The sequence below is a fragment of the Orcinus orca genome, chromosome 2, assembly GCF_937001465.1.
Source record: "Orcinus orca chromosome 2, mOrcOrc1.1, whole genome shotgun sequence".
In the NCBI taxonomy this organism is placed as follows: domain Eukaryota; kingdom Metazoa; phylum Chordata; class Mammalia; order Artiodactyla; family Delphinidae; genus Orcinus; species Orcinus orca.
Genome location: NC_064560.1, coordinates 31,467,533 through 31,491,327, shown reverse-complemented (window position 1 = coordinate 31,491,327; position 23,795 = coordinate 31,467,533).

Here is a 23,795-nt window from a genome sequence, read left to right as displayed (position 1 = left end):
GTGTCCCTGAGTTCCTTTCTTCAACTCGCTTTCTTGTGAGCTGGCCGCAACACCGCAGGATTGCTTCAGGCCCTAGTGTGGTTCCGGCATGGCACACTGAGCCTTTGGTTCATTCCTCTTCCTGGCGGGAAATGAGAGTTAAATTTGCCCGTCCAGACACCTCCAGCTAGTCTCTCATTGGTTCTCCCTATTCCTGTTCATTTTCCTCAGAAATTGCAAACTGGGCCAAACAGGAGGTTAAAGGCACTGACTCTCCAAGTGGGGAGAGTGTTAGTAAAGCGTCTGGAATGTTGCACCCGAGTACCAGGGGACGAAAACTGAGACACATTTGAACACGTTTCCCATCACACGGTGGATCATACTCTGGGTTCCACATGCATGTTTTAGCTGAAGGAAGAATCCCTTAAACCTGGAGAGTTGAGACCCATGGAATGGGTACCATGCAATATGACTTCAAAGGGTGTGCATTTGCTCACCGATCCTCACCAATCCTATCACTGCTGCGTTTATGCCGCTGTACACACACTTGATTCTCTTTCGGAGACATATAAATCCATAGGTTTTAAGATTCTTACTAGTCAGTTATATTCTTAGGCGTTTAATATGGGGTGTTGAGTCCACTTCATTGAGCAAGGAGTAGCTCTTGTCTATTACATATTTGGCTTATGGATCGGTATCTGTGCTAATTTCAATCTCTGGTTTTATGCAGCACCCCAACTCACCTTTCCCCTTAAGCAAGCATAACTTGGTTTTCTACATTTGAGACCCTGTTCTGTTTTGTAATTCAGTTCCTGTGTAGCCAAGTTTACATTCCGTGTAGTAGTGATATCTTATGATGTTTCTTTTTCTGTGTGACTTATTTCACTTAGAATCATCGTACCTGAATCCACTCATTATGCTGCTACGGGCCTGATGACATAGATTTCATTGCTGAGTGATATTGCATTGTACGTAAGTACCACAACTTCTTTATCCATTTTTCCCTTTCTGTGATATTGAACTTGTACCGTAAACGAGGTTCTTGTAAACAGAGCCGTCCCAAACTTTGGGGTGGCTGTGTCTTTTTGATTTTAATTTCCCTAAGCTATAGGACCATAAGTGGAAGTGCCCTAGGCTCTGTTGCTTTGTGTCTTAGATGTTTCAGGAAACACCATACAATTCTCCAGAGAGGCTGTTGGCAATTTACATCGCACCCATCAGCATAACAAGGCTCCCAGTTCTCCATGGCCTGTCCTGCCTTTCTGGATTTTACACTTTTTTCAGATGGCCCTTTTGACCGGGGGGCAGTGAGACTTCATTGTAGTGCAGATTTCCTTTGCAAGCTTGCTTGGTTGGCCAAAAAGGGCGTATGCGTTTTTTCCTGAATATATTCAGGAAAAAACGCATACGCCCTTTTTGGCCAAGTGCATCATTGTGGACGTCCTGCCTCTTTTCCTATGCTTTACATGCAATTCCAGTCTACCTCCTGAAATCGGTTTCCTGCAATTCTGCCCTTCTTTCAAGTCCACTTGGAAGCCTTACTGCAATATATTTTTGGACGATAGCTGTCATTTATAACTCTGCAGGTTTGTGAATTACAGTGCCCCTGAGCTCCTTTCTTCAACTCGCTTTCTTGTGAGCTGGCCGCAACACCGCAGGATTGCTTCAGGCCCTAGTGTGGTTCTGGCATGGCATGCTGAGCCTTTGGTTAATTCCTCTTCCTGGTGGGAAATGTGAGTTAAATTTGCCCGTCCAGAAACCTCCAGCTAGTCTCTCATTGGTTCTCCCTATTCCTGTATATTTTCCTCAGAAATTGCAAACTGGGCCAAACAGGAGGTTAAAGGCACTGACTCTCCAAGTGGGGAGAGTGTTAGTAAAGCGTCTGGAGTGTTGCACCCGAGTACCAGGGGACGAAAACTGAGACACATATGAACACGTTTCCTGATCACACGGTGGATCATACTCTGGGTTCCACATGCATGTTTTAGCTGAAGGAAGAATCCCTTAAACCTGGAGAGTTGAGACCCATGGAATGGGTACCATGCAATATGACTTCAAAGGGTCTGCATTTGCTCACCGATCCTCACGAATCCTATCGCTGCTGCGTTTATGCCGCTGTACACGCGCTTGATTCTCTTTCGGAGACATATAAATCCATAGGTTTTAAGATTCTTACTAGTCAGGTATATTCTTAGGCGTTTAATATGGGGTGTTGAGTCCACTTCGTTGAGCAAGGAGTAGCTCTTGTCTGTTACATATTTGGCTTATGGAACGCTATCTGTGCTAATTTCAATCTCTGGTTTTATGCAGCACCCCAACTCACCTTTCCCCTTAAGCAAGCATAAGTTGGTTTTCTACATTTGAGACCCTGTTCTGTTTTGTAATTCAGTTCCTGTGTAGCCAAGTTTACATTCCGTGTAGTAGTGATATCTTATGATGTTTCTTTTTCTGTGTGACTTATTTCACTTAGAATCATTGTACCTGAATCCACTCATTATGCTGATACGGGCCTGATGACATAGATTTCATTGCTGAGTGATATTGCATTGTACGTAAGTACCACAACTTCTTTATCCATTTTTCGCTTTCTGTGATATTGAACTTGTACCGTAAACGAGGTTCTTGTAAACAGAGCCGTCCCAAACTTTGGGGTGGCTGTGTCTTTTTGATTTTAATTTCCTTAAGCTATAAGACCATAAGTGGAAGTGCCCTAGGCTCTGTTGCTTTGTTTTTTCGATGTTTCAGGAAACACCATACACTTCTCCAGAGTGGCTGTTGGCATCCTGCCCAGCAGCATAACAAGGCTCCCAGTTCTCCATGGCCTGTCCTGACTTTTTGGATTTTACACTTTTTTCAGATGGCCCTTTTGACTGGGGGGCAGTGAGACTTCATTGTAGTGCAGATTTCCTTTGCAAGCTTGCTTGGTTGGCCAAAAAGGGCGTATGCGTTTTTTCCTGAATATATTCAGGAAAAAACGCATACGCCCTTTTTGGCCAAGTGCATCGTTGTGGACGTCCTGCCTCTTTTCCTATGCTTTACATGCAATTCCAGTCTACCTCCTGAAATTGGTTTCCTGCAATTCTGCCCTTCTTTCAAGTCCACTTGGAAGACTTACTTCAATATATTTTTGGACGATAGCTGTCATTTATAACTCTGCAGGTTTGTTAATGACAGTGCCCCTGAGCTCCTTTCTTCAACTCGCTTTCTTGTGAGCTGGCCGCAACACCGCAGGATTGCTTCAGGCCCTAGTGTGTTTCCGGCACGGCATGCTGAGCCTTTGGTTAATTCGTCTTCCTGGTGGGAAATGAGAGTTAAATTTGCCCATCCAGACATCTCCATCTAGTCTTTTATTAGTTCTCCTTATTTCGGTTCATCTTCCGCAGAAATTGCAAACTGGGCCAAACACGAGGTTAAAGGCACTGACTCTCCAAGTGGGGAGAGTGTTAGTAAAGCATCTGGAACGTTGCACCCGAGTACCAGGGGACGAAAACTGAGACACATTTGAACACGTTTCCCGATCACATGGTGGATCATACTCTGGGGTCCACATGCATGTTTTAGCTGAAGGAAGAATCCCTTAAACCTGTAGAGTTGAGACCCATGGAATGGGTACCATGCAATATGACTTCAAAGGGTCTGCATGTGCTCACCGAACCTCACCAATCCTATCACTGCTGCATTTATGCCACTGTACACACGCTTGATTCTCTTTTGGAGACATATAAATCCATAGGTTTTAAGATTCTCACTAGTCAGGTATATTCTTAGGCGTTTAATATGGGGTGTTGAGTCCACTTCATTGAGCAAGGAGTAGCTCTTGTCTATTACATATTTGGCTTATGGAATGGTATCTGTGCTAATTTCAATGTCTGGTTTTATGCAGCACCCCAACTCACCTTTCCCCTTAAGCAAGCATAAGTTGGTTTTCTACATTTGAGACCGTGTTCTGTTTTGTAATTGAGTTCCTCTGTAGCCAAGTTTACATTCCGTGTAGTAGTGATATCTTATGATGTTTCTTTTTCTGTGTGACTTATTTCACTTAGAATCATCGTACCTGAATCCACTCATTATGCTGCTACGGGCCTGATGACATAGATTTCATTGCTGAGTGATATTGCATTGTACGTAAGTACCACAACTTCTTTATCCATTTTTCGCTTTCTGTGATATTGAACTTGTACCGTAAACGAGGTTCTTGTAAAGAGAGCAGTTCCAAACTTTGATGTGGCTGTGTCTTTTTGATTTTAATTTCCCTAAGCTATAGGACCATAAGTGGAAGTGCCCTAGGCTCTGTTGCTTTGTTTTTTAGATGTTTCAGGAAACACCATACACTTCTCCACAGTGGCTGTTGGAAATTTTCATCCCGCCCATCAGCATAACAAGGCTCCCAGTTCTCCATGGCCTGTCCTGCCTTACTGGATTTTACACTTTTTTCAGATGGCCCTTTTGACCCGTGGGCAGTGAGACTTCATTGTAGTGCAGATTTCCTTTGCAAGCTTTCTTGGTTGGCCAAAAAGGGCGTATGTGTTTTTTCCTGAATATATTCAGGAAAAAACGCATACGCCCTTTTTGGCCAAGTGCATCATTGTGGACGTTCTGCCTCTTTTCCTATGCTTTACATGCAATTCCAGTCTACCTCCTGAAATCGGTTTCCTGCAATTCTGCCCTTCTTTCAAGTCCTCTTGGCAGCCTTACTTCAATGTATTTTTGGACGATAGCTGTCATTTATAAGTCTGCAGGTTTGTGAATTACAGTGCCCCTGAGCTCCTTTCTTCAACTCGCCTTCTTGTGAGCTGGCCGCAACACCGCAGGATTGCTTCAGGCCCTAGTGTGGTTCCAGCATGTCACGCTGAGCCTTTGGTTCATTCCTCTTCCTGATGGGAAATGAGAGTTAAATTTGCCCATCCAGACACCTCCAGCTAGTCTCTCATTGGTTCTCCCTATTCCTGTTCATTTTCCGCAGAAATTGCAAACTGGGCCAAACAGGAGGTTAAAGGCACTGACTCTCCAAGTGGGGAGAGTGTTAGTAAAGCGTCTGTAATGTTGCACATGAGTACCAGGGGACGAAAACTGAGACACATTTGAACACGTTTCCCGATCACACGGTGGATCATACTCTGGGTTCCACATGCATGTTTTAGCTGAAGGAAGAATCCCTTAAACCTGGAGAGTTGAGACCCATGGAATGGGTACCATGCAATATGACTTCAAAGGGTCTGCATTTGCTCACCGAACCTCACCAATCCTATCACTGCTGTGTTTATGCCGCTGTACACATGCTTGATTCTCTTTTGGAGACATATAAATCCATAGGTTTTAAGATTCTTACTAGTCAGGTATATTCTTAGGCGTTTAATATGGGGTGTTGAGTCCACTTCGTTGAGCAAGGAGTAGCTCTTGTCTATTACATATTTGGCTTATGGAACGGTATCTGTGATAATTTCCATCTCTGGGTTTATGCAGCACCCCAACTCACCTTTCCCCTTAAGCAAGCATAAGTTGGTTTTCTACATTTGAGACCCTGTTCTGTTTTGTAATTCAGTTTCTGTGTAGCCAAGTTTACATTCCGTGTAGTAGTGATATCTTATGATGTTTCTTTTTCTGTGTGACTTATTTCACTTAGAATCATCGTACCTGAATCCACTCATTATGCTGCTACGGGCCTGATGACATAGATTTCATTGCTGAGTGATATTGCATTGTACGTAAGTACCACAACTTCTTTATCCATTTTTCGCTTTCTGTGATATTGAACTTGTACCGTAAACGAGGTTCTTGTAAAGAGAGCAGTTCCAAACTTTGATGTGGCTGTGTCTTTTTGATTTTAATTTCTGTAAGCTATAGGACCATAAGTGGAAGTGCCCTAGGCTCTGTTGCTTTGTTTTTTAGATGTTTCAGGAAACACCATACACTTCTCCACAGTGGCTGTTGGAAATTTTCATCCCGCCCATCAGCATAACAAGGCTCCCAGTTCTCCATGGCCTGTCCTGCCTTACTGGATTTTACACTTTTTTCAGATGGCCCTTTTGACCCGGGCGCAGTGAGACTTCATTGTAGTGCAGATTTCCTTTGCAAGCTTGCTTGGTTGGCCAAAAAGGGCGTATGCGTTTTTTCCTGAATATATTGAGGAAAAAACGCATACGCCCTTTTTGGCCAAGTGCATCATTGTGGACGTTCTGCCTCTTTTCCTATGCTTTACATGCAATTCCAGTCTACCTCCTGAAATCGGTTTCCTGCAATTCTGCCCTTCTTTCAAGTCCTCTTGGCAGCCTTACTTCAATGTATTTTTGGACGATAGCTGTCATTTATAAGTCTGCAGGTTTGTGAATTACAGTGCCCCTGAGCTCCTTTCTTCGACTCGCCTTCTTGTGAGCTGGCCGCAACACCGCAGGATTGCTTCAGGCCCTAGTGTGGTTCCGGCATGGCACGCTGAGCCTTTGGTTCATTCCTCTTCCTGGTGGTAAATGAGAGTTAAATTTGCCCGTCCAGACACCTGCAGCTAGTCTCTCATTGGTTCTCCCTATTCCTGTTCATTTTCCGCAGAAATTGCAAACTGGGCCAAACAGGAGGTTAAAGGCACTGACTCTCCAAGTGGGGAGAGTGTTAGTAAAGCGTCTGGAATGTTGCTCTCGAGTACCAGGGGATGAAAATTGAGACACATTTGAACACGTTTCCCGATCACACGGTGGATCATACTCTGGGTTCCACATGCATGTTTTAGCTGAAGGAAGAATCCCTTAAACCTGGAGAGTTGAGACCCATGGAATGGGTACCATGCAATATGACTTCAAAGGGTCTGCATTTGCTCACCGAACCTCACCAATCCTATCACTGCGGCGTTTATGCCACTGTACACACGCTTGATTCTCTTTCGGAGACATATAAATCCATAGGTTTTAAGATTCTTACTACTCAGGTATATTCTTAGGCTTTTAATATGGGGTGTTGGGTCCACTTCGTTGAGCAAGGAGTAGCTCTTGTCTATTACATATTTGGCTTATTGAACGGAATCTGTCCTAATTTCAATCTCTGGTTTTATGTAGCACCCCAACTCAACTTTCCCCTTAAGCAAGCATAAGTTGGTTTTCTACATTTGAGACCCTGTTCTGTTTTGTTTTTCAGTTGCTGTGTAGCCAAGTTTACATTCCGTGTAGTAGTGATATCTTATGATGTTTCTTTTTCTGTGTGACTTATTTCACTTAGAATCATCGTACCTGAATCCACTCATTATGCTGCTACGGGCCTGATGACATAGATTTCATTGCTCAGTGATATTGCATTGTACGAAGTCCCACATGTTCTTTATCCATTTTTCGCTTTCTGTGATATTGAACTTGTACCGTAAACGAGGTTCTTGTAAACAGAGCCGTCCCAAACTTTGGGGTGGCTGTGTCTTTTTCATTTTAATTTCCCTAAGCTATAGGACCATAAGTGGAAGTGCCGTAGGCTCTGTTGCTTTGTTTTTTAGATGTTTCAGGAAACACCGTACACTTCTCCAGAGTGGCTGTTGGCAATTTACATCCCACTCATCAGCATAACAAGGCTCCCAGTTCTCCATGGCCTGTCCTGCCTTTCTGGATTTTACACTTTTTTCAGATGGCCCTTTTGACCGGGGGGCAGTGAGACTTCATTGTAGTGCAGATTTCCTTGGCAAGCTTGCTTGGTTGGCCAAAAAGGGCGTATGCGTTTTTTCCTGAATATATTCAGGAGAAAACGCATACGCTCTTTTTGGCCAAGTGCATCGTTGTGGACGTTCTGCCTCTTTTCCTATGCTTTACATGCAATTCCAGTCTACCTCCTGAAATCGGTTTCCTGCAATTCTGCCCCGTTTTCAAGTCCTCTTGGCAGCCTTACTTCAATATATTTTTGGACGATAGCTGTCATTTATAACTCTGCAGGTTTGTGAATGACAGTGTCCCTGAGCTCCTTTCTTCAACTCGCTTTCTTGTGAGCTGGCCGCAACACCGCAGGATTGCTTCAGGCCCTAGTGTGGTTCCGACATGGCACGCTGAGCCTTTGGTTAATTCCTCTTCCTGGTGGGAAATGAGAGTTCAATTTGCCTGTCCAGACACCTCCAGCTAGTCTCTCATTGGTTCTCCCTTTTCCTGTTCATCTTCCGCAGAAATTGCAAACTGGGCCAAACACGAGGTTAAAGGCACTGACTCTCCAAGTGGGGAGAGTGTTAGTAAAGCATCTGGAACGTTGCACCCGAGTACCAGGGGACGAAAACTGAGACACATTTGAACACGTTTCCCGATCACATGGTGGATCATACTCTGGGGTCCACATGCATGTTTTAGCTGAAGGAAGAATCCCTTAAACCTGTAGAGTTGAGACCCATGGAATGGGTACCATGCAATATGACTTCAAAGGGTCTGCATGTGCTCACCGAACCTCACCAATCCTATCACTGCTGCATTTATGCCACTGTACACACGCTTGATTCTCTTTTGGAGACATATAAATCCATAGGTTTTAAGATTCTCACTAGTCAGGTATATTCTTAGGCGTTTAATATGGGGTGTTGAGTCCACTTCATTGAGCAAGGAGTAGCTCTTGTCTATTACATATTTGGCTTATGGAATGGTATCTGTGCTAATTTCAATGTCTGGTTTTATGCAGCACCCCAACTCACCTTTCCCCTTAAGCAAGCATAAGTTGGTTTTCTACATTTGAGACCGTGTTCTGTTTTGTAATTGAGTTCCTCTGTAGCCAAGTTTACATTCCGTGTAGTAGTGATATCTTATGATGTTTCTTTTTCTGTGTGACTTATTTCACTTAGAATCATCGTACCTGAATCCACTCATTATGCTGCTACGGGCCTGATGACATAGATTTCATTGCTGAGTGATATTGCATTGTACGTAAGTACCACAACTTCTTTATCCATTTTTCGCTTTCTGTGATATTGAACTTGTACCGTAAACGAGGTTCTTGTAAAGAGAGCAGTTCCAAACTTTGATGTGGCTGTGTCTTTTTGATTTTAATTTCCCTAAGCTATAGGACCATAAGTGGAAGTGCCCTAGGCTCTGTTGCTTTGTTTTTTAGATGTTTCAGGAAACACCATACACTTCTCCACAGTGGCTGTTGGAAATTTTCATCCCGCCCATCAGCATAACAAGGCTCCCAGTTCTCCATGGCCTGTCCTGCCTTACTGGATTTTACACTTTTTTCAGATGGCCCTTTTGACCCGTGGGCAGTGAGACTTCATTGTAGTGCAGATTTCCTTTGCAAGCTTTCTTGGTTGGCCAAAAAGGGCGTATGTGTTTTTTCCTGAATATATTCAGGAAAAAACGCATACGCCCTTTTTGGCCAAGTGCATCATTGTGGACGTTCTGCCTCTTTTCCTATGCTTTACATGCAATTCCAGTCTACCTCCTGAAATCGGTTTCCTGCAATTCTGCCCTTCTTTCAAGTCCTCTTGGCAGCCTTACTTCAATGTATTTTTGGACGATAGCTGTCATTTATAAGTCTGCAGGTTTGTGAATTACAGTGCCCCTGAGCTCCTTTCTTCAACTCGCCTTCTTGTGAGCTGGCCGCAACACCGCAGGATTGCTTCAGGCCCTAGTGTGGTTCCGGCATGGCACGCTGAGCCTTTGGTTCATTCCTCTTCCTGGTGGGAAATGAGAGTTAAATTTGCCCGTCCAGACACCTGCAGCTAGTCTCTCATTGGTTCTCCCTATTCCTGTTCATTTTCCGCAGAAATTGCAAACTGGGCCAAACAGGAGGTTAAAGGCACTGACTCTCCAAGTGGGGAGAGTGTTAGTGAAGCGTCTGGAATGTTACACTTGAGTACCAGGGGATGAAAATTGAGACACATTTGAACACGTTTCCCGATCACACGGTGGATCATAATCTGGGTTCCACATGCATGTTTTAGCTGAAGGAAGAATCCCTTAAACCTGGAGACTTGAGACCCATGGAATGGGTACCATGCAATATGACTTCAAAGGGTCTGCATTTGCTCACCGAACCTCACCAATCCTATCACTGCGGCATTTATGCCACTGTACACACGCTTGTTTCTCTTTCGGAGACATATAAATCCATAGGTTTTAAGATTCTTACTAGTCAGGTATATTCTTAGGCTTTTAATATAGGGTGTTGGGTCCACTTCGTTGAGCAAGGAGTAGCTCTTGTCTATTACATATTTGGCTTATTGAACGGAATCTGTCCTAATTTCCATCTCTGGTTTTATGTAGCACCCCAACTCACCTTTCCCCTTAAGCAAGCATAAGTTGGTTTTCTACATTTGAGACCCTGTTCTGTTTTGTAATTCAGTTGCTGTGTAGCCAAGTTTACATTCCGTGTAGTAGTGATATCTTATGATGTTTCTTTTTCTGTGTGACTTATTTCACTTAGAATCATCGTACCTGAATCCACTCATTATGCTGCTACGGGCCTGATGACATAGATTTCATTGCTGAGTGATATTGCATTGTACGTAAGTCCCACATGTTCTTTATCCATTTTTCGCTTTCTGTGATATTGAACTTGTACCGTAAACGAGGTTCTTGTAAACTGAGCCGTCCCAAACTTTGGGGTGGCTGTTTCTTTTTCATTTTAATTTCCCTAAGCTATAGGACCATAAGTGGAAGTGCCCTAGGCTCTGTTGCTTTGTTTTTTAGATGTTTCAGGAAACACCATACACTTCTCCACAGTGGCTGTTGGAAATTTTCATCCCGCCCATCAGCATAACACGGCTCCCAGTTCTCCATGGCCTGTCCTGCCTTACTGGATTTTACACTTTTTTCAGATGGCCCTTTTGACCCGGGGGCAGTGAGACTTCATTGTAGTGCAGATTTCCCTTGCAAGCTTGCTTGGTTGGCCAAAAAGGGCGTATGCGTTTTTTCCTGAATATATTCAGGAAAAAACGCATACGCCCTTTTTGGCCAAGTGCATCATTGTGGACGTTCTGCCTCTTTTCCTATGCTTTACATGCAATTCCAGTCTACCTCCTGAAATCGGTTTCCTGCATTTCTGCCCCGCTTTCAAGTCCTCTTGGCAGCCTTACTTCAATATATTTTTGGACGATAGCTGTCATTTATAACTCTGCCAGTTTGTGTATGACAGTGCCCCTGAGCTCCTTTCTTCAACTCGCTTTCTTGTGAGCTGGCCGCAACACCGCAGGATTGCTTCAGGCCCTAGTGTGGTTCCAGCATGTCACGCTGAGCCTTTGGTTCATTCCTCTTCCTGATGGGAAATGAGAGTTAAATTTGCCCATCCAGACACCTCCAGCTAGTCTCTCATTGGTTCTCCCTATTCCTGTTCATTTTCCGCAGAAATTGCAAACTGGGCCAAACAGGAGGTTAAAGGCACTGACTCTCCAAGTGGGGAGAGTGTTAGTAAAGCGTCTGTAATGTTGCACCTGAGTACCAGGGGACGAAAACTGAGACACATTTGAACACGTTTCCCGATCACACGGTGGATCATACTCTGGGTTCCACATGCATGTTTTAGCTGAAGGAAGAATCCCTTAAACCTGGAGAGTTGAGACCCATGGAATGGATACCATGCAATATGACTTCAAAGGGTCTGCATTTGCTCACCGAACCTCACCAATCCTATCACTGCTGTGTTTATGCCGCTGTACACATGCTTGATTCTCTTTTGGAGACATATAAATCCATAGGTTTTAAGATTCTTACTAGTCAGGTATATTCTTAGGCGTTTAATATGGGGTGTTGAGTCCACTTCGTTGAGCAAGGAGTAGCTCTTGTCTATTACATATTTGGCTTATGGAACGGTATCTGTGCTAATTTCCATCTCTGGGTTTATGCAGCACCCCAACTCACCTTTCCCCTTAAGCAAGCATAAGTTGGTTTTCTACATTTGAGACCCTGTTCTGTTTTGTAATTCAGTTTCTGTGTAGCCAAGTTTACATTCCGTGTAGTAGTGATATCTTATGATGTTTCTTTTTCTGTGTGACTTATTTCACTTAGAATCATCGTACCTGAATCCACTCATTATGCTGCTACGGGCCTGATGACATAGATTTCATTGCTGAGTGATATTGCATTGTACGTAAGTACCACAACTTCTTTATCCATTTTTCGCTTTCTGTGATATTGAACTTGTACCGTAAACGAGGTTCTTGTAAAGAGAGCAGTTCCAAACTTTGATGTGGCTGTGTCTTTTTGATTTTAATTTCTGTAAGCTATAGGACCATAAGTGGAAGTGCCCTAGGCTCTGTTGCTTTGTTTTTTAGATGTTTCAGGAAACACCATACACTTCTCCACAGTGGCTGTTGGAAATTTTCATCCCGCCCATCAGCATAACAAGGCTCCCAGTTCTCCATGGCCTGTCCTGCCTTACTGGATTTTACACTTTTTTCAGATGGCCCTTTTGACCCGGGCGCAGTGAGACTTCATTGTAGTGCAGATTTCCTTTGCAAGCTTGCTTGGTTGGCCAAAAAGGGCGTATGCGTTTTTTCCTGAATATATTCAGGAAAAAACGCATACGCCCTTTTTGGCCAAGTGCATCATTGTGGACGTTCTGCCTCTTTTCCTATGCTTTACATGCAATTCCAGTCTACCTCCTGAAATCGGTTTCCTGCAATTCTGCCCTTCTTTCAAGTCCTCTTGGCAGCCTTACTTCAATGTATTTTTGGACGATAGCTGTCATTTATAAGTCTGCAGGTTTGTGAATTACAGTGCCCCTGAGCTCCTTTCTTCGACTCGCCTTCTTGTGAGCTGGCCGCAACACCGCAGGATTGCTTCAGGCCCTAGTGTGGTTCCGGCATGGCACGCTGAGCCTTTGGTTCATTCCTCTTCCTGGTGGTAAATGAGAGTTAAATTTGCCCGTCCAGACACCTGCAGCTAGTCTCTCATTGGTTCTCCCTATTCCTGTTCATTTTCCGCAGAAATTGCAAACTGGGCCAAACAGGAGGTTAAAGGCACTGACTCTCCAAGTGGGGAGAGTGTTAGTAAAGCGTCTGGAATGTTGCTCTCGAGTACCAGGGGATGAAAATTGAGACACATTTGAACACGTTTCCCGATCACACGGTGGATCATACTCTGGGTTCCACATGCATGTTTTAGCTGAAGGAAGAATCCCTTAAACCTGGAGAGTTGAGACCCATGGAATGGGTACCATGCAATATGACTTCAAAGGGTCTGCATTTGCTCACCGAACCTCACCAATCCTATCACTGCGGCGTTTATGCCACTGTACACACGCTTGATTCTCTTTCGGAGACATATAAATCCATAGGTTTTAAGATTCTTACTACTCAGGTATATTCTTAGGCTTTTAATATGGGGTGTTGGGTCCACTTCGTTGAGCAAGGAGTAGCTCTTGTCTATTACATATTTGGCTTATTGAACGGAATCTGTCCTAATTTCAATCTCTGGTTTTATGTAGCACCCCAACTCAACTTTCCCCTTAAGCAAGCATAAGTTGGTTTTCTACATTTGAGACCCTGTTCTGTTTTGTTTTTCAGTTGCTGTGTAGCCAAGTTTACATTCCGTGTAGTAGTGATATCTTATGATGTTTCTTTTTCTGTGTGACTTATTTCACTTAGAATCATCGTACCTGAATCCACTCATTATGCTGCTACGGGCCTGATGACATAGATTTCATTGCTCAGTGATATTGCATTGTACGAAGTCCCACATGTTCTTTATCCATTTTTCGCTTTCTGTGATATTGAACTTGTACCGTAAACGAGGTTCTTGTAAACAGAGCCGTCCCAAACTTTGGGGTGGCTGTGTCTTTTTCATTTTAATTTCCCTAAGCTATAGGACCATAAGTGGAAGTGCCGTAGGCTCTGTTGCTTTGTTTTTTAGATGTTTCAGGAAACACCGTACACTTCTCCAGAGTGGCTGTTGGCAATTTACATCCCGCCCATCAGCATAACAAGGCTCCCAGTTCTCCATGGCCTGTCCTGCCTTTCTGGATTTTACACTTTTTTCAGATGGCCCTTTTGACCGGGGGGCAGTGAGACTTCATTGTAGTGCAGATTTCCTTTGCAAGCCTGCTTGCTTGGCCAAAAAGGGCGTATGCGTTTTTTCCTGAATATATTCAGGAAAAAAGGCATACGCCCTTTTTGGCCAAGTGCATCATTGTGGACGTTCTGCCTCTTTTCCTATGCTTTACATGCAATTCCAGTCTACCTCCTGAAATAGGTTTCCTGCATTTCTGCCCCGCTTTCAAGTCCTCTTGGCAGCCTTACTTCAATATATTTTTGGACGATAGCTGTCATTTATAACTCTGCTGGTTTGTGAATGAAAGTGCCCCTGAGCTCCTTTCTTCAACTCGCTTTCTTGTGAGATGGCCGCAACACCGCAGGATTGCTTCAGGCCCTAGTGTGGTTCCGGCATGGCACGCTGAGCCTTTGGTTCATTCCTCTTCCTGGTGGGAAATGAGAGTTAAATTTGCCCATCCAGACACCTCCAGCTAGTCTCTCATTGGTTCTCCCAATTCCTGTTCATCTTACGCAGAAATTACAACCTGGGCCAAACAGGAGGTTAAAGGCACTGACTCTCCAAGTGGGGAGAGTGTTAGTAAAGCATCTGGAATGTTGCACCCGAGTACCAAGGGATGAAAACTGAGACACATTTGAACACGTTTCCCGATCACAAGGTGCATCATACTCTGGGTTCCACATGCATGTTTTAGCTGAAGGAAGAATCCCTTAAACCTGGAGAGTTGAGACCCATGGAATGGGTACCATGCAATATGACTTCAAAAGGACTGCATTTGCTCACCGAACCTCACCAGTCCTATCTCTGCTGCGTTTATGCCACTGTACACACGCTTGATTCTCTTTCGGAGACATATAAATCCATAGGTTTTAAGATTCTTACTAGTCAGGTATATACTTAGGCGTTTAATATGTGGTGTTGTGTCCACTTCGTTGAGCAAGGAGTAGCTCTTGTCTATTACATATTTGGCTTATGAAACGGTATCTGTGCTAATTTCAATCTCTGGTTTTATGCAGCACCCCAACTCACCTTTCCCCTTAAGCAAGCATAAGTTGGTTTTCTACATTTGAGACCCTGTTCTGTTTTGTAATTCAGTTCCTGTGTAGCCAAGTTTACATTCCGTGTAGTAGTGATATCTTATGATGTTTCTTTTTCTGTGTGACTTATTTCACTTAGAATCATCGTACCTGAATCCCCTCATTATGTTGCTACGGGCCTGATGACATAGATTTCATTGCTGAGTGATATTGCATTGTACGTAAGTACCACAACTTCTTTATCCATTTTTCGCTTTCTGTGATATTGAACTTGTACTGTAAAGGAGGTTTTTGTAAACAGAGCCATCCCAAACTTTGGGTGGCTGTGTCTTTTTGATTTTAATTTCCCTAAACTATAGGACCATAAGTGGAAGTGCCCTAGGCTCTGTTGCTTTGTTTTTTAGATGTTTCAGGAAACACCATACACTTCTCCAGAGTGGCTGTTGACAATTTACATCCCGCCCATCAGCATAACAAGGCTCCCAGTTCTCCATGGCCTGTCCTGCCTTTCTGGATTTTACACTTTTTTCAGATGGCCCTTTTGACCGAGGGGCAGTGAGACTTCATTGTAGTGCAGATTTCATTTGCAAGCTTGCTTGGTTCGCCAAAAAGGGCATATGCGTTTTTTCCTGAATATATTCAGGAAAAAACGCATACGCCCTTTTTGGCCAAGTGCATCATTGTGGACGTTCTGCCTCTTTTCCTATGCTTTACATGCAATTCCAGTCTACATCCTGAAAACGGTTTCCTGCAATTCTGCCCCGCTTTCAAGTCCACTTGGCAGCCTTACTTCAATATATTTTCGGACGATAGCTGTCATTTATAACTCTGCAGGTTTGTGAATGACAGTGCCCCTGAGCTCCTTTCTTCAACTCGCTTTCTTGTGAGCTGGCCGCAACACCACAGGATTGCTTCAGGCCCTAGTGTGGTTCCGGCATGGCATGCTGAGCCTTTGGTTAATTCCTCTTCCTGGTGGCAAATGAGAGTTAAATTTGCCCGTCCAGACACCTCCAGCTAGTCTCTCATTGGTTCTCCCTATTCCTGTTCATCTTACGCAGAAATTGCAAACTGGGCCAAACAGGAGGTTAAAGGCACTGACTCTCCAAGTGGGGAGAGTGTTAGTAAAGCGTCTGGAATATTGCACCCGAGTACCAGGGGACGAAAACTGAGACACATTTGAACACGTTTCCCGATCACACGGTGGATCATACTCTGGGTTCCACATGCATGTTTTAGCTGAAGGAAGAATCCCTTAAACCTGGAGAGTTGAGACCCATGGAATGGGTACCATGCAATATGACTTCAAAGGGTCTGCATTTGCTCACCGAACCTCACCAATCCTATCACTGCTGTGTTTATGCCGCTGTACACATGCTTGATTCTCTTTTGGAGACATATAAATCCATAGGTTTTAAGATTCTTACTAGTCAGGTATATTCTTAGGCGTTTAATATGGGGTGTTGAGTCCACTTCGTGGAGCAAGGAGTAGCTCTTGTCTATTACATATTTGGCTTATGGAACGGTATCTGTGCTAATTTCCATCTCTGGGTTTATGCAGCACCCCAACTCACCTTTCCCCTTAAGCAAGCATAAGTTGGTTTTCTACATTTGAGACCCTGTTCTGTTTTGTAATTCAGTTTCTGTGTAGCCAAGTTTACATTCCGTGTAGTAGTGATATCTTATGATGTTTCTTTTTCTGTGTGACTTATTTCACTTAGAATCATCGTACCTGAATCCACTCATTATGCTGCTACGGGCCTGATGACATAGATTTCATTGCTGAGTGATATTGCATTGTACGTAAGTACCACAACTTCTTTATCCATTTTTCGCTTTCTGTGATATTGAACTTGTACCGTAAACGAGGTTCTTGTAAACAGAGCCGTCCCAAACTTTGGGTTGACTGTGTCTTTTTCATTTTAATTTCCCTAAGCTATAGGACCATAAGTGGAAGTGCCCTAGGCTCTGTTGCTTTGTTTTTTGGATGTTTCAGGAAACACCATACACTTCTCCAGAGTGGCTGTTGGAAATTTTCATCCCGCCCATCAGCATAACAAGGCTCCCAGTTCTCCATGGCTGTCCTGCCTTACTGGATTTTACACTTTTTTCAGATGGCCCTTTTGATCCGGGGGCAGTGAGACTTCATTGTAGTGCAGATTTCCTTTGCAAGCTTTCTTGGTTGGCCAAAAAGGACGTATGTGTTTTTTCCTGAATATATTCAGGAAAAAACGCATACGCCATTTTTGCCCAAGTGCATCATTGTGGACGTTCTGCCTCTTTTCCTATGCTTTACATGCAATTCCAGTCTACCTCCTGAAATCGGTTTCCTGCAATTCTGCCCTTCTTTCAAGTCCTCTTGGCAGCCTTACTTCAATGTATTTTTGGACGATAGCTGTCATTTATAAGTCTGCAGGTTTGTGAATTACAGTGCCCCTGAGCTCCTTTCTTCAACTCGCCTTCTTGTGAGCTGGCCGCAACACCGCAGGATTGCTTCAGGCCCTAGTGTGGTTCCGGCATGGCACGCTGAGCCTTTGGTTCATTCCTCTTCCTGGTGGGAAATGAGAGTTAAATTTGCCCGTCCAGACACCTGCAGCTAGTCTCTCATTGGTTCTCCCTATTCCTGTTCATTTTCCGCAGAAATTGCAAACTGGGCCAAACAGGAGGTTAAAGGCACTGACTCTCCAAGTGGGGAGAGTGTTAGTGAAGCGTCTGGAATGTTGCACTCGAGTACCAGGGGATGAAAATTGAGACACATTTGAACACGTTTCCCGATCACACGGTGGATCATACTCTGGGTTCCACATGCATGTTTTAGCTGAAGGAAGAATCCCTTAAACCTGGAGAGTTGAGACCCATGGAATGGGTACCATGCAATATGACTTCAAAGGGTCTGCATTTGCTCACCGAACCTCACCAATCCTATCACTGCGGCGTTTATGCCACTGTACACACGCTTGATTCTCTTTCGGAGACATATAAATCCATAGGTTTTAAGATTCTTACTAGTCAGGTATATTCTTAGGCTTTTAATATGGGGTGTTGGGTCCACTTCTTTGAGCAAGGAGTAGCTCTTGTCTATTACATATTTGGTTTATTGAACGGAATCTGTCCTAATTTCAATCTCTGGTTTTATGTAGCACCCCAACTCACCTTTCCCCTTAAGCAAGCATAAGTTGGTTTTCTACATTTGAGACCCTGTTCTGTTTTGTAATTCAGTTCTGTGTAGCCAAGTTTACATTCCGTTTAGTAGATATCTTATGATGTTTCTTTTTCTGTGTGACTTATTTCACTTAGAATCATCGTACCTGAATCCACTCATTATGCTGCTACGGGCCTGATGACATAGATTTCATTGCTCAGTGATATTGCATTGTACGTAAGTCCCACATGTTCTTTATCCATTTTTCGCTTTCTGTGATATTGAACTTCTACTGTAAAGGAGGTTCTTGTAAACAGAGCCGTCCCAAACTTTGGGGTGGCTGTGTCTTTTTCATTTTAATTTCCCTAAGCTATAGGACCATAAGTGGAGTGCCGTAGGCTCTGTTGCTTTGTTTTTTAGATGTTTCAGGAAACACCGTACACTTCTCCAGAGTGGCTGTTGGCAATTTACATCCCGCCCATCAGCATAACAAGGCTCCCAGTTCTCCATGGCCTGTCCTGCCTTTCTGGATTTTACACTTTTTTCAGATGGCCCTTTTGACCGGGGGGCAGTGAGACTTCATTGTAGTGCAGATTTCCTTTGCAAGCCTGCTTGCTTGGCCAAAAAGGGCGTATGCGTTTTTTCCTGAATATATTCAGGAAAAAACGCATACGCCCTTTTTGGCCAAGTGCATCATTGTGGACGTTCTGCCTCTTTTCCTATGCTTTACATGCAATTCCAGTCTACCTCCTGAAATCGGTTTCCTGCATTTCTGCCCCGCTTTCAAGTCCTCTTGGCAGCCTTACTTCAATATATTTTTGGACGATAGCTGTCATTTATAACTCTGCCAGTTTGTGTATGACAGTGCCCCTGAGCTCCTTTCTTCAACTCGCTTTCTTGTGAGCTGGCCGCAACACCGCAGGATTGCTTCAGGCCCTAGTGTGGTTCCAGCATGTCACGCTGAGCCTTTGGTTCATTCCTCTTCCTGGTGGGAAATGAGAGTTAAATTTGCCCATCCAGACACCTCCAGCTAGTCTCTCATTGGTTCTCCCTATTCCTGTTCATTTTCCGCAGAAATTGCAAACTGGGCCAAACAGGAGGTTAAAGGCACTGACTCTCCAAGTGGGGAGAGTGTTAGTAAAGCGTCTGTAATGTTGCACCTGAGTACCAGGGGACGAAAACTGAGACACATTTGAACACGTTTCCCGATCACACGGTGGATCATACTCTGGGTTCCACATGCATGTTTTAGCTGAAGGAAGAATCCCTTAAACCTGGAGAGTTGAGACCCATGGAATGGGTACCATGCAATATGACTTCAAAGGGTCTGCATTTGCTCACCGAACCTCACCAATCCTATCACTGCTGTGTTTATGCCGCTGTACACATGCTTGATTCTCTTTTGGAGACATATAAATCCATAGGTTTTAAGATTCTTACTAGTCAGGTATATTCTTAGGCGTTTAATATGGGGTGTTGAGTCCACTTCGTGGAGCAAGGAGTAGCTCTTGTCTATTACTTATTTGGCTTATGGAACGGTATCTGTGCTAATTTCCATCTCTGGGTTTATGCAGCACCCCAACTCACCTTTCCCCTTAAGCAAGCATAAGTTGGTTTTCTACATTTGAGACCCTGTTCTGTTTTGTAATTCAGTTTCTGTGTAGCCAAGTTTACATTCCGTGTAGTAGTGATATCTTATGATGTTTCTTTTTCTGTGTGACTTATTTCACTTAGAATCATCGTACCTGAATCCACTCATTATGCTGCTACGGGCCTGATGACATAGATTTCATTGCTGAGTGATATTGCATTGTACGTAAGTACCACAACTTCTTTATCCATTTTTCGCTTTCTGTGATATTGAACTTGTACCGTAAACGAGGTTCTTGTAAAGAGAGCAGTTCCAAACTTTGATGTGGCTGTGTCTTTTTGATTTTAATTTCCCTAAGCTATAGGACCATAAGTGGAAGTGCCCTAGGCTCTGTTGCTTTGTTTTTTAGATGTTTCAGGAAACACCATACACTTCTCCACAGTGGCTGTTGGAAATTTTCATCCCGCCCATCAGCATAACAAGGCTCCCAGTTCTCCATGGCTGTCCTGCCTTACTGGATTTTACACTTTTTTCAGATGGCCCTTTTGACCCGGGGGCAGTGAGACTTCATTGTAGTGCAGATTTCCTTTGCAAGCTTTCTTGGTTGGCCAAAAAGGACGTATGTGTTTTTTCCTGAATATATTCAGGAAAAAACGCATACGCCCTTTTTGGCCAAGTGCATCATTGTGGACGTTCTGCCTCTTTTCCTATGCTTTACATGCAATTCCAGTCTACCTCCTGAAATCGGTTTCCTGCAATTCTGCCCTTCTTTCAAGTCCTCTTGGCAGCCTTACTTCAATGTATTTTTGGACGATAGCTGTCATTTATAAGTCTGCAGGTTTGTGAATTACAGTGCCCCTGAGCTCCTTTCTTCAACTCGCCTTCTTGTGAGCTGGCCGCAACACCGCAGGATTGCTTCAGGCCCTAGTGTGGTTCCGGCATGGCACGCTGAGCCTTTGGTTCATTCCTCTTCCTGGTGGGAAATGAGAGTTAAATTTGCCCGTCCAGACACCTGCAGCTAGTCTCTCATTGGTTCTCCCTATTCCTGTTCATTTTCCGCAGAAATTGCAAACTGGGCCAAACAGGAGGTTAAAGGCACTGACTCTCCAAGTGGGGAGAGTGTTAGTGAAGCGTCTGGAATGTTGCACTCGAGTACCAGGGGATGAAAATTGAGACACATTTGAACACGTTTCCCGATCACACGGTGGATCATACTCTGGGTTCCACATGCATGTTTTAGCTGAAGGAAGAATCCCTTAAACCTGGAGAGTTGAGACCCATGGAATGGGTACCATGCAATATGACTTCAAAGGGTCTGCATTTGCTCACCGAACCTCACCAATCCTATCACTGCGGCGTTTATGCCACTGTACACACGCTTGATTCTCTTTCGGAGACATATAAATCCATAGGTTTTAAGATTCTTACTACTCAGGTATATTCTTAGGCTTTTAATATGGGGTGTTGGGTCCACTTCTTTGAGCAAGGAGCAGCTCTTGTCTATTACATATTTGGCTTATTAAACGGAATCTGTCCTAATTTCAATCTCTGGTTTTATGTAGCACCCCAACTCACCTTTCCCCTTAAGCAAGCATAAGTTGGTTTTCTTCATTTGAGACCCTGTTCTGTTTTGTAATTCAGTTGCTGTGTAGCCAAGTTTACATTCCGTTTAGTAGATATCTTATGATGTTTCTTTTTCTGTGTGACTTATTTCACTTAGAATCATCGTACCTGAATCCACTCATTATGCTGCTACGGGCCTGATGACATAGATTTCATTGCTCAGTGATATTGCATTGTACGTAAGTCCCACAACTTCTTTATCCATTTTTCGCTTTCTGTGATATTGAACTTGTACCGTAAACGAGGTTCTTGTAAAGAGAGCAGTTCCAAACTTTGATGTTGCTGTGTCTTTTTGATTTTAATTTCCCTAAGCTATAGGACCATAAGTGGAAGTGCCCTAGGCTCTGTTGCTTTGTTTTTTAGATGTTTCAGGAAACACCATACACTTCTCCACAGTGGCTGTTGGAAATTTTCATCCCGCCCATCAGCATAACAAGGCTCCCAGTTCTCCATGGCCTGTCCTGCCTTACTGGATTTTACACTTTTTTCAGATGGCCCTTTTGACCCGGGGGCAGTGAGACTTCATTGTAGTGCAGATTTCCTTTGCAAGCTTGCTTGGTTGGCCAAAAAGGGCGTATGCGTTTTTTCCTGAATATATTCAGGAAAAAACGCATACGCCCTTTTTGGCCAAGTGCATCATTGTGGACGTTCTGCCTCTTTTCCTATGCTTTACATGCAATTCCAGTCTACCTCCTGAAATCGGTTTCCTGCATTTCTGCCCCGCTTTCAAGTCCTCTTGGCAGCCTTACTTCAATATATTTTTGGACGATAGCTGTCATTTATAACTCTGCTGGTTTGTGAATGACAGTGCCCCTGAGCTCCTTTCTTCAACTCGCTTTCTTGTGAGATGGCCGCAACACCGCAGGATTGCTTCAGGCCCTAGTGTGGTTCTGGCATGGCACGCTGAGCCTTTGGTTCATTCCTCTTCCTGGTGGGAAATGAGAGTTAAATTTGCCCATCCAGACACCTCCAGCTAGTCTCTCATTGGTTCTCCCAATTCCTGTTCATCTTACGCAGAAATTACAACCTGGGCCAAACAGGAGGTTAAAGGCACTGACTCTCCAAGTGGGGAGAGTGTTAGTAAAGCATCTGGAATGTTGCACCCGAGTACCAAGGGATGAAAACTGAGACACATTTGAACACGTTTCCCGATCACAAGGTGCATCATACTCTGGGTTCCACATGCATGTTTTAGCTGAAGGAAGAATCCCTTAAACCTGGAGAGTTGAGACCCATGGAATGGGTACCATGCAATATGACTTCAAAAGGACTGCATTTGCTCACCGAACCTCACCAGTCCTATCTCTGCTGCGTTTATGCCACTGTACACACGCTTGATTCTCTTTCGGAGACATATAAATCCATAGGTTTTAAGATTCTTACTAGTCAGGTATATACTTAGGCGTTTAATATGTGGTGTTGTGTCCACTTCGTTGAGCAAGGAGTAGCTCTTGTCTATTACATATTTGGCTTATGAAACGGTATCTGTGCTAATTTCAATCTCTGGTTTTATGCAGCACCCCAATTCACCTTTCCCCTTAAGCAAGCATAAGTTGGTTTTCTACATTTGAGACCCTGTTCTGTTTTGTAATTCAGTTCCTGTGTAGCCAAGTTTACATTCCGTGTAGTAGTGATATCTTATGATGTTTCTTTTTCTGTGTGACTTATTTCACTTAGAATCATCGTACCTGAATCCACTCATTATGCTGCTACTGGCCTGATGACATAGATTTCATTGCTGAGTGATATTGCATTGTACGTAAGTACCACAACTTCTTTATCCATTTTTCGCTTTCTGTGATATTGAACTTGTACTGTAAAGGAGGTTTTTGTAAACAGAGCCATCCCAAACTTTGGGTGGCTGTGTCTTTTTGATTTTAATTTCCCTAAACTATAGGACCATAAGTGGAAGTGCCCTAGGCTCTGTTGCTTTGTTTTTTAGATGTTTCAGGAAACACCATACACTTCTCCAGAGTGGCTGTTGACAATTTACATCCCGCCCATCAGCATAACAAGGCTCCCAGTTCTCCATGGCCTGTCCTGCCTTTCTGGATTTTACACTTTTTTCAGATGGCCCTTTTGACCGAGGGGCAGTGAGACTTCATTGTAGTGCAGATTTCATTTGCAAGCTTGCTTGGTTGGCCAGAAAGGGCATATGCGTTTTTTCCTGAATATATTCAGGAAAAAACGCATACGCCCTTTTTGGCCAAGTGCATCATTGTGGACGTTCTGCCTCTTTTCCTATGCTTTACATGCAATTCCAGTCTACATCCTGAAAACGGTTTCCTGCAATTCTGCCCCGCTTTCAAGTCCACTTGGCAGGCTTACTTCAATATATTTTCGGACGATAGCTGTCATTTATAACTCTGCAGGTTTGTGAATGACAGTGCCCCTGAGCTCCTTTCTTCAACTCGCTTTCTTGTGAGCTGGCCGCAACACCACAGGATTGCTTCAGGCCCTAGTGTGGTTCCGGCATGGCATGCTGAGCCTTTGGTTAATTC